Here is an 11801-nt window from a genome sequence, read left to right on the forward strand (position 1 = left end):
CTTGGAAAGTGAAATACAGATAAATCAATCATATGGATAATGGATAAAATACTCAAAAGGAAGAACTTCCAGAAGTGCTTCCCCTCTGGCAGCAGACCTGGGGAGGAACCAACAGTGCTGCTGGCCACCTCTCCTTCTCTCCAGGTGAGACAGCCTGGCCAACTGCATAGGGGGGATAGATTTCACACACAAAACACTTTCTGTACACATCACACTAGCAGGTGTCCATGGAATCACATCAGCATTTCATTGTGTTCAAACCATATCACATTCAAATCTGTTTTTCCTAAAAAGCTTCCATTGTGCATCACTGTGGGAAATTGCTAACGCAATAAGATTGACATATAGGTTCTCCTGAAAACATCTGCAGTCATCTGTGCTAATTGAGCCCTCAGAGGCTTGTGAAACCCTGCAAGGGGGAGGAAGGGTGGAGCATCCACAGGGCCTACATCTTGGAGAACTGCAGCAAATAAATGTGTGGAGAAGAGGTAAGCACTAGTATCAGTGTGCTTTATCCATGTAAAGATCTGATGCAGTGGCAGGGAGTGCCTTGGTCAGGGCACCAGGATATTTTCTATAAAAAATATCTGGATATGCTTGGAGTGTCTGTGGAAGCTATTTCCCAGCAACAGGGCTAAGAACAAAAGGAGCAAGAACTTGCCTATCTAGTTCCCTCCTGTGGGGGAAAGTAGGAGATAGCTGGCCATTCCCAGTGACTTCAGCCAAAGATTCCCTGTAAACCAGAAGACCTGCTTATGAGATTAAGCAGGCTTCATATGCCTACATTTGAGCCTGGGAGTGAAAAAACAAAGGCTGGATTCTCTTTAGCATGTTAGATGACACGTCATGTTAACTACCAGCTTTGGAAAACACTGAGCTGAAGGCACAAAGGCCCTGAGTCTTTAAAAGAAATATTTCACTCTCCAAATCCATCTCAGTATTCCAAGGAATACCCCATTTCTTCATGGCTGTTTCTGCCCTTCCTCTCCCCTACTAACACTCACCACTGGCCCATGCAGCCCCTGCAGCCTAAGGTTCCCAAGGAACCTGAGGTGGTCCTGTAGGACCATGCAGCAGGATAGGCATGGGAGCCACAGCTGCAGTCTCCCATGGGAATGGATTTTGGTTTCTCTACTCTAGATGTCTCTGTGAAGGCCTCTCTGTGAAGTAATTCAAGATCTGTTGATGAGAGATAATCAGCTACCTCATATGTGCTGCAGGGTGAGAAACTGCACGTTGGCAGCTGGGCCAGAGCAATTTGACAGAGACAAGTAGGTTTGGACAGGCAAGACCAGCAAGTAACCTTAAGAGAGTTTTGAAAAGCCACATGAACTGCTTGTGCCTCGGGTCAGTTTAGTGCCTGCTGGGCAGTGTGTGGGATTGCTTCCTGCCACAAGCCTCAGGGTAAACAGCTTTCCCTCAGGAGCCTCAATTTCTGCATCTGTGCCACAGGTGGGTACCTGACAGGGATGGCTTTGCAAAGCATCATCAGCTCTTCTGATAAGGAATGTTGCAAAAGAATGTTTAAAAGAAAAGATAAAATGGTTGGGTTTTTTGTTTTTGGGGGGTTTTGTTTGTTCTTTTAGTTGTTTTTTGTTTGACTTGGTTTTGGGGTTTTTTTTGGGGGGGGGGGGTTGTTAAGTGAAGGCACAGCAAGAAAACACACGTAAGAAAAGATTAAGTGTTGTTGAAATGTATTGACCTCAGCTGCAGGGTTATTCACATTATGAAGGGTTCTTCATTAGGTGGAGCTTTGCTGCTTGCAGACAAGGCCCTCTGCAAAGGGCACCTCCATGCCAGCTCCTGCTGCTGCTCTGCACAGCACAGTGAGTGACCCAGCACACCACCAGCCCGAGCAAACACACAGCCACTGCCATCAAGAAGTGGCCAATCTGGCTCCCATTGTAGCCAGGTAATGAGGGTGAAAGGAAGCCTGAAGCAGAACAAACTCTAATGACCCACGGGTCTGTTAATTTTCTTTCCTCCTCATTTCTCTCTTTTAATGGACAGTGAGTTTGAGGCCAACAGCTGTGGGGAAATCAGGATGTGGGGAGTATTTTCAAAACCTATACAAAGGCCAGGCATATAGAGAGACTCCAGAATGGGAGATGTTTCAGAAAGAAAAGCAAAAGATGCAGGATTTTGGCAGGGGTCATGGTGACTGGGAGCAGAATGTAGGTGGGAGAAGAGAGCTTGTTGGGAAATGGGAGGTTGCAGTATCAAGCTGGAAGGTTGCCACAGTGTGGACTAATGCTTTGGCATCTGAAAACAAAAGGAAGGAGAAATGTAAGAAGTAACACGAAGAAAAACTGTCAAGAGATATCTGGAATATCATGACCTGTGAGGAAACAGAAGAGGCAAAGATGATGCTATGTTTGGCAGAGGGAGGATGGTGATGCTTCTGACAAGGTAAAAAGAGTGGGAGGGAAACAAGTTCTGGATAGAAAGATGTGGGAAAGATAAAGCTTTGCTTGTCCCAATCAGAAACACACCTTGATCTTAATGCTGTTTCAGAAAAACAGAGATCAATTAGCAGATTTTCTTCTTCTGTTTTTTCTCTTGTTTTTTTAAGTAGGGGGGCTGTATAAATTGGGAAGTCTTCACTCCATGTCCACCTCCACCATATCCTTGCTGTGCCCTTGTCCAGAGGAACTGAACCTCAAAGAGAACTGCTCAACCTTACATCTGTCTAAGGTGCAGAAACCTGCAAAAAGTCCTGTAGAACAATCTGCCTGATGTTTCATCTGCATTAATTAAAATGCAAACATGTACTAGTCAGGATCTCTGTCTGGGCTCTGATCCTGCAATCTATTAAATCCACTCATCTGCAAAAGCACAGACAGATTTTTAGCTACTATAATAAATACGCAGGGCTCAAGTCTCTTTAAGTCACCTTTCCACCTGCAAAATTCCCACAGTATTAACCATTCAAACATTGCAGACAAAATATAAGATGGGAAATAATCTGGGATACTTTTGAAAAATTAATTTTGTTGCATTGTGTTCAAAGTCTAGTGCTTTCCTACAACTGTTCTCAAGACAGTAATAGGACTGCAATGATTATGTCAAATTGTTGTTATTACTATCCCTTGCTGTTCATGTACAATAACACTAATGATTCTTTATACCTGCTATATCAGGAAATCAGGCAGAACAACCTTTACTATGAATATTTTTGCTGTGCTGTTTTCAGTTAAAATATTTATGATGTGTTGTTTGGGGTATTTTTCTTCCCAACCATGTAATTATTATTTGTAAAGTGCATGTATATATTACACAAAAAATTGAATCTCTCTATGCTATCACTGTATTTTTTGCAGCAGACAAATTATAGAGCATATATATATATATGTGTGTGTGTTTGTGAAATATCATATATTTCTGTCTCCCCTTATTCTTTTAAGTTTCTTTGAAACAGGCTACCCAGTACTGCTGATGCTGGAATTACTGCTAGTCAGTATCAGCACTGGTGATAAACTCTAGCTAGTGTGCTAGTGTTTTGGTTAGAGGTCACTTGTAATTAGTAGTCATTGTCCTTTGAATTTAACAATGGAAAAATAAAACTTTATAGCGACAGATTAGCCTGGCCATCAAAATTACAGCACTTTAGCACTCAGGAGAGAGGATTGCATGACACACTATCTCCCTGTCTGATAACAGCAGATAGCTAAGAATTCAAATGCGAGATGCAGAAAGCCTGTAAAAGAATAGAAGGAGAGAAAGGAGGATTAACTGCCCAGATGTTATGTGATACATTATATTGACACTTCTACACTCCTCTTTTAGTGAGCTGGGCCTCATCTTGTACGCACTGAAGAGAAGATGGGGCACTGCCAGTTTCTGTGAGAGCAGCTTTCAAACCCGAAGTGCTACTGAATTCCTCTACACCACATCCCCACCTTCTGCAGATACTTGGAGTGTGTGTGCATGACTCTTAGTGAAATACTAATTCTCAACTTCTTCACAAAGTGGTGCAGTTGACAGCTTTGTGCATATTCGTTTCAGTTGCTGCAGGTAAATACAAGCTATCTGCACCTTGTATCAGTTTACAAATACTGACACAGATTCTATGCATCCATCGGGAAATCTCCCGGTTCCCATATATCATACAGATACGATAAGGATTTGTGATAAAATACACTTGACCCTTATTCCAGGCATTTTTTGCAGAATTACTGTTTATCAGCTTATGTGCAAGTTAACAAAGTGAAGAAGAAAATGTTTCTAATTCCATCACAAAGGCCAGACGGGAATGGGAACTACTGCCAAACCCAGTAAATACAACACATCCTTCTTGATACAACTGACTTGAAATGTATTTTTGGGCATGTTTATTTTAGCTACTAAGTCAAATTAACTCAATATTTAAAAAACCAAAAAACAAACCACAAACATCCCCAGCCTCTGCTTTAAAATCTAACAGGAAGCAAAGATGAACCAGCCAGACACTGGTACTTATCAAATCTGAAAGAAGGGAGTTGTCTGGCCAGATTAAAACGGATGAGGTTTGTTTGAGTGATGACATTTGTCCTACCATTGCTGAGGAGAATAATTTTGCAGCACTTTCTTCATCTTATGCTCCTGAAGATGGGAAAATTAGTCCTACTGCACAAAGACTTGCACATATAGAGAGTCACATTTCTACACACCAGAGATGCTGAAAAGTACCGAAACTTGCATTATCTGCAGTGTCCTTCCCAAACCACTGCAAACTTGAGCACATTCCCAAGCCGTGCACACAGTTTCCCACTTCTGCCAAGGGAGATCTTCTTCACTAAATAGTTGACCATTCTGGGCTGAAATATTTCTTTCACTAATTTATAAGAGGCAAGTAATTAACAGCAAGCATGCGTGTCTCTGCGTGCACACGTGTCCATGTGTGTGTCATTTATTTTTATTCACTCTAATGCTTTTTTTAAAGCAGACCTGGCTAGCATCAAATAAATCTGCCCATAAAATCGAAGTAGGAAAACACAAAGTTACCAAACAATATCCGAATTGTTACCAATGAGCCCAACTCCGAATTCCCCCCATTTAGAGCTGCCTGGGCACGGAGATAAAATTACAGTGTTTTATAATTTGCCATATCGAGGGCTATTGTTTTTGGAAATGTTGGTTACTTGCTAACATGTAGCGTTCTAACTTCGGAGCCAAAAGACAAGAAGCCAATCGGAGTCACCGTTCGTAGCTGGAATAAAAACCCCGAATCGTAGCAATTCTGCTCCGTTGTGCCCGGGAGCGCGTCCAGGAGCGGGATTTCTTGAACAGAAAATAACCTCTGAAAGGAAAAGTATTTCCAAACGTGTCATGTGGGGCTCTGTTGTTTCTTTTCTTTTTTCTTTTTTTTTTTTTTTTTTCTCTCTCCTACTTAAACGAGAAAGAAAGAAACCCTGACAGCGGGAAGACTTGTCAGCGTTTAGCCATCCATAAAAATGTTTTTCCCCGCGCTCCTCCTTTCGCTCGCCGTCCTGGCGTCGGTCTGTCTCATCTCGCTGCTCCGCGGCCCCAGCCCCCGCCCGCACACCGCCCCGGCGCAGCGGGGCCGGGGCCGCCGCCGGGGGAGCACCGGCCCGGGGCGCCGCCGCTCCTGCCCCGCCGGCAGCGCGGGGGGATGCTGCGGCTGCGCCTCCGCCCCGCGCCCGCACCGCTCGGGGAGGATGCGGGGCAGCCCCGGCGCCAAGAACGGGGCGACGGCGGCGGCAGCGCTCCCCGTCCCCCGCGCTTCCCCCTCCGCCCTTCCCGGGACGCGGCCGGAGCGCGGCTCTTACCTGCCACGGGCGCGGGCCGGGGTCTCGGCGCGCCGGGCGGGAGCGCGGCTGCAGCTGCGCGGCGGCGGGGCCAGGGCGCAGCGGCAGCGGCAGCGGCAGCAGCAGCCCCGGCCGGCGTCAGTCAGGCGGGAGCCGCCAGGCTGTATTAGTGCGCCGGGCTGGACCGCGGCCAGCAGCGCCGCGGCCGCTGGCCCGCCCCTCGGCCCCCCGCCCCCGGCCCCCCCGGCCGCCCGCCCCCGCCATCGCTTACACACGCTCACACACAGCACCGCTCACACACACAGCACCGCTCACACACACTCACATAGCATCGCTCACACACACAGCATCGCTCACACACGGTCACATAGCATCGCTCACACACAGCATCGCTTACACACGCTCACACACAGCACCGCTCACACACACAGCACCGCTCACACACACTCACATAGCATCGCTCACACACACAGCATCGCTCACACACGGTCACATAGCATCGCTCACACACAGCATCGCTTACACACGCTCACACACAGCACCGCTCACACACACAGCACCGCTCACACACACAGCATCGCTCACACACACAGCATCGCTCACACACACACAGCATCGCTCACACACACTCACATAGCATCGCTCACACACACAGCACCGCTCACACACACAGCATCGCTCACACACACAGCATCGCTCACACACGGTCACACACATACACGCTCACACACACACAGAATCGCTCACACACACAGAATCGCTCACGCACACACAGCATCGCTCACACACACAGAAGCGCTCACACATGCTCACACACAGCACCGCTCACACACAGCACCGCTCACACACGCTCACGTACATACACGCTCACACACACAGCGTCGCTTACAGACGCTCACACACACAGCATCGCTCACACACACTCACACAGCATCTCTCACACACGCTCACATACATACACGCTCACACACACACACCAAATCGCTCACACACACAGCATCGCTCAAACGCACAGGATCGCTCACACACGCACAGGATCGCTCACACCCTCACACACACACACTCGCACACAAGCGCACACCCGCTCGCACACTTGCACCGCTCACAGGCTCGCACATCCACACAGATGCAGATGCAGACACACACACACGCTCAAGCACACACTGCCGCGCTCAGGAACGCGCCCGCGGTGAGTTTCACTCGCACACTCGCACCGTGCACCTCCCCGCACGCCGGCCCTCGCCCGGCTCACCCCTCCGCACACGCCGAGTTGTGCCCCTCCGGCACACGGGCTGCCGGTGACAGAGCTGTCCCCAGGCACAGGCACACACGAACCCCCATGGAGCCCGCCCTTCACACCCCCCGCCGCCGCTCGCCCCCAGCCCCGCGCCCCGCGGGATCGCGGCGCCTCGGGAGCCGCCGCTCCTGCCGGGCTGCCCGCGGAGGGGCTGCCCCGATCCCTGCCCTGCCCTGCCGGGGCCGTGCCGTGAGGGCGAGGCACTTGTGCGTGTGACAGATCCTTCCCCCAGTGCCCCGCAGCCGGCCCTTCCCCGGGGCGCTTCTCGCCAGCCTCCGAGCCCCGAGCATGGACACAGAGGCCAAACGGGGCGTGGGCCAGCTCCAGCCCCGTCCTGCGCTGCTACGAGCGCTGCTGCCCCGGCTTTTGGGCACAGGCGACAAACGCCGGCTGCGCGCAAGGAGCTGGGATCGACGCGCCCCTGTGGGACGGCTGGACAGCACAGCTGCGGCGGGTCTGGGGATCACACTGCGACTTCCCACGCCGGGCTGTGCGGGGGTCCCATCCCGCATCGGACTGGTCAGAGAACAGCAAACTGCAGCTGGCACCGATGAGCAGATGCATTTCCTGCCCCAGAGATTACCTTTCAAACCCTCCTATTCCCTAGAAGTAAGCATCTCTAGCTATGCAGCGTATCGCATTAGCCGTAATAAGGAAGGGCTGAAAGAAAGGAAGTCAAGGACATTAGACATAAAAGCTACTCGTGAAATTTGGGCTCCAGGCAGTGCAAGGAACAGGCACTGTCTGAACCTGACCCTGGCTGCATTGAGGGGTTCCAGTTAAATTGCACTGTGCCTTTTGAGGTCAATCAATAAATATGATTAAAGATACTATCTTGCTGACATTTTCACCAAAATTTTTTACATTGTAAAACATGACAGCAAAGCTAATGTTGTTTGAGTAGACATCAAAAAGCCACAATGCAATTAGAGCTCCGCAGCGTAGTTTTATCGAAGCATGCGTGGGTGAGGGCTGTGGTGCAATAGGGAGATACAATGTAATGACTCAAAATATCTCAGTTTCCCGCTTTGGACTAAATCGTCTTCAAATACCAGCGCTTTCCCCGCTGCTTGTCGGGCTTCTCCTACAGCAGACTTCTCGACAGATGAGTGGCAGAAGAAATGCTGTTAATTTAAAGTCACTGTAAATATTCATAAAGTGCCAATCATACGTTCTAACTCGGCATGCTTTCAGATTTTATGTCCACAATGCTGTTTATTTTTGGCTGGAGACATCACACTGCAAATGTATGCACTGGCAGTTGTGGGGTAGGGGGGATGGCTCAGCAGAGGTGTGGTGTGTTGTGGCACAACCAAATTCTGCTGGGTCTTACTGCATCTCATCCAGGTGTTGAAACCTCGGGTTTCTCATGCCTCTGCTCACATTTTCTGCTAACAAAAAAAGGGGTGGCAGGACAAAGTGAGTCTTTAGGTGGGTCTTCACTCCTGCCACTCTGGAGCACAGCCTGCTGTGCTATCTCCAGTCTATCTTCATTGGTGAGGTACATTAAAATACCAGTACTGCTATTGGAGTGATCCCAACCAGTGGAGGGAGGAGATAGCAGCAGGGCTGCTGCCTAGATTGAGCTGTCAGTTCCTAAAACTTTACTTGGATTGAAGCTTCCGTTTAAACAGGCATAAATTATTTGTGAAATGGCTTAATTGCATTTCTATTTGTGTGATGGTGGTTTTAACTGTGCCATGTTGAAAAAAAGTCTAGCTAACAGAGGTAACATGGGTGTATATATATATATATATATAGTTGTAGATATCTTACTAGAGTTTGATATATTATAGATTATATAGCATATATTATATTTTTTTTGTATGCAGTTGTATTTCAGATGATGTGGCATGCACACACACATTTTATTACAAGAGCTGCATATATACTCGTGTTCCTGTGATCTGTTAAACCTTTGGAACTATGGATCTCCTCAGGAGAAGTGCCCATATATCCTGTCTGTCCTTTCCACTCTCTCCACACACACTTTCAGAGCCCAAATCCCTGAGCCCAGATCATCTTCTGCATGGCTTTCAAAGCCTGGGTCCCCTTTGTGAGGCTCTGCTCCTCTTGCCAGTGCGACTCATCACCTGTCACTACTCTGCACTGCCTGGGCCCTGCTAATTCCATTTCTCATTTGCCATTATCTCTCTCCAGTGCCTCATTTCCCATCCTGCCCTTTGTAAAAGCCCTCCCTTAGCCTGCACATGATGTAACTTTCCTTCTCAAATCCCCTCCTGTAAAACATGGACCAACCTTCTTTACTCATTAAGCAACACCCTGAGTATTCTTATTATTTTGGTCTGTATTTTGTCTTTTTGTACTGGGTAATGCTGTAAAGAAAATAATCAGTATAAAGTTACACAGAAAATAGCAAAGACTGGATGTAGCTGTAAAAGGGATGGAAGGGTTCTAATGTCTTTTAGCACTGATACTGTGTAAAACATAGGATAACATGAATTTTCCACTTGGAGGGAACTGCGAGTTCCTGAGAACTGTAAATATACTGGCTCTGTATGTGCTGCTGCAGGGCTCCAGTGAAGTACTGGCGCTGTCCCCACCGAACAAGGAGCAGCTGTTATAACAGCAGTGTCGTGTGCCGTGCGATGGAGATCCCTCGAGCAGCTCCAAGAGTGCTGCTGCGGGCACCAGAGGACTCCTGGCCACAGTATCTCGCATTTACTGCGTGACTTACATTCTCCTCAAGGGCTTTCTCCAGGCAAAGACACAGCAGGCACTTGCCTCTGGCTGCAGATTTCTGGGAACAGCATAGTTGTGGTTCTGTTGCCCGCTTTGCCTGTGCCAGAGCCCTGGAAAGTGCGGGCTGTTCCTGTATTGCAGGGTGGGGTCAGACGTGCGGGGCAGCATTGCCAAGAAGCAGCTGACTATTCGGGCAGCAGCCGTCACCACCTCACTCTCTCACTCTTCCACAAGCCCAAACCCTGCCAGGATGCCTAGCTCCACATCTTTTACTTACCCTCAGGTTTGACTGATATTTCTTGTGCTGTCTGGAAGCTTGGAGCTTACCCTGCTTCTTATTCACAGGCAGTTTGGATATCTCAGTATCCTAACCAAGTTCCCGACAGTTTGGACACATCTGTATCAGGTCTAAAAATAAACGCTTGAACCATCAGGGAGTCTTACTTCACACATATTTTCCAGGAGGATGAAACATTTGCTTTTACAAACATGTTTTGTGCTACTCACATCAATTTCCTGCATTTTTATGGTTTGAGATGCTAATTCTCAGAAGAGTAACAGGTGGAAAAAGTAGCTGCAATCTTGTGCAACATGTTGATGAATGCAGCATTGCTGCACAGCTGGGTGGTCTGTTCTGTCACAGAAAAGGCATTACAATTGCTCATCTCACTGCTCTTTGCTTCAGACTCTGCAAGTGAAGCTGTAAATCCAGAGAGGCAGAAGAAAGAGGTAGGCAGGCAGGTTTGGAGGTACATCCTTAAATGGAGAGAAGGAAAAAAAGGGAATCAGCAGTAGAGTTGATGGAGTAACAAGGACCACTTGAGAAGACTGAAAAACAATAGTTCAGAAGTACTGGGAGACACAGAGGTGAGCAGGCTGAGTGGCTTCATGTACTGCCATCAGAATGGAGATTCTGTCCCTTTTGGGTCAGATGACCAGTGAGATCTGAAATTTGTCATTTTGCTTCATGGCACTTTTCACCCAGGGTTGAAAGAGGTGTCAAAAAGTGAATGAACACACTGTGGTATGGACAAATGAACTTGCTCTCAGTACCTTTCAATTATCAGATGAAAAAGACTCTGCAAAATATTTGGACTGGCCAGGTTACTAGTTTTCATAAGTGAAAAGAATAATTTCCTATCCAGTACCATAACAAGATTTTTGTTAGTGTGTGTATGTAAGTATTGGCTAAAGTAACTGCACAAGAATGAAATCATGTTTGTGATTAAAAATTTTGGGGGCGATTTCTGCTCTGAGCTAAAACCCCATAAATCCTAAGAAATTCCAGGGAAATTTGTATTCATCTTATAACATCAAAGCTCCACAGGGTCCCTTGATTTTCTCCTTTTCTTTGGTCAACATACAATGACTTGGCTTTTATTCTCCAAAGCTTTTAGTACACTGAAATCCAGCTACCTGCCTTGTTATTCGTGCAGTTTGTTCTCTGCTGCAGAGAATAAGACTTGAGATGCTCAGAACAATATGATTGTTGAGATGTCTTTTTATTCCAAGAGATGTGGATCGACCCCAGAATTAGATTAGTGGGAAGAACAAGATCTTCCAGTTGACAGACTTTCTCCTCAAAACTATGAGACCATGTGGAGGAAAAGGGCAGAGGTAACCTACTTGCTCTTCTTGTTCCTTTAGCACAGCAGCATTGATGACTTAGTGAATCTTAGAAGGCAAAATCTGGAAGGATTCTGTTTCCACCTTTTTAGCCATCAGTGGCTGAAACCCATGATAAATCATCTCCCTGATATTTGATTGACCTGGATGAAATATTTATGTGCCTCTGGCTCAGCTGGCATTGATTCAAGAACCACTGTAATCCCCTGCCTTCACTTCACCTTCTGAACTTCACACCTAATGTTGAGAACAATCAGATGAACTCTCAGCCATTTTATCTCAGTCCATTCTTTATCTTACTAACCTGAGCAGTTTTCTTGTTGCTGATCTTGTTTGGATGAAAAGAAAGGGTATAGAAAAGAAACAATACACAAAGATTTGTTGGCGGTAAGAATGAACCACTGTGTTTGACTTCACATATATACAGA

The 11801-nt window shown here is 47.2% G+C and overlaps 1 protein-coding gene across 2 annotated transcripts in view; it reads right to left on the minus strand.

The window, feature by feature from the left end:
* The window catches only part of SMAD9 (SMAD family member 9), a 42425-nt gene extending 36483 nt beyond the window's left edge, over window positions 1-5942 (minus strand). The window contains exon 1 of one of the 2 annotated variants that reach the window (XM_056487625.1): window positions 5769-5942. The gene's annotated coding sequence lies outside the window, so the exon portion shown is untranslated. The remainder of the gene's footprint in view (window positions 1-5768) is intronic. The other variant, XM_056487644.1, reaches the window with a different exon arrangement.
* Window positions 5943-11801: the final 5859 nt, after the last annotated feature.

Source organism: Oenanthe melanoleuca, chromosome 1 (genome assembly GCF_029582105.1).
Source record: "Oenanthe melanoleuca isolate GR-GAL-2019-014 chromosome 1, OMel1.0, whole genome shotgun sequence".
NCBI lineage: Eukaryota > Metazoa > Chordata > Aves > Passeriformes > Muscicapidae > Oenanthe > Oenanthe melanoleuca.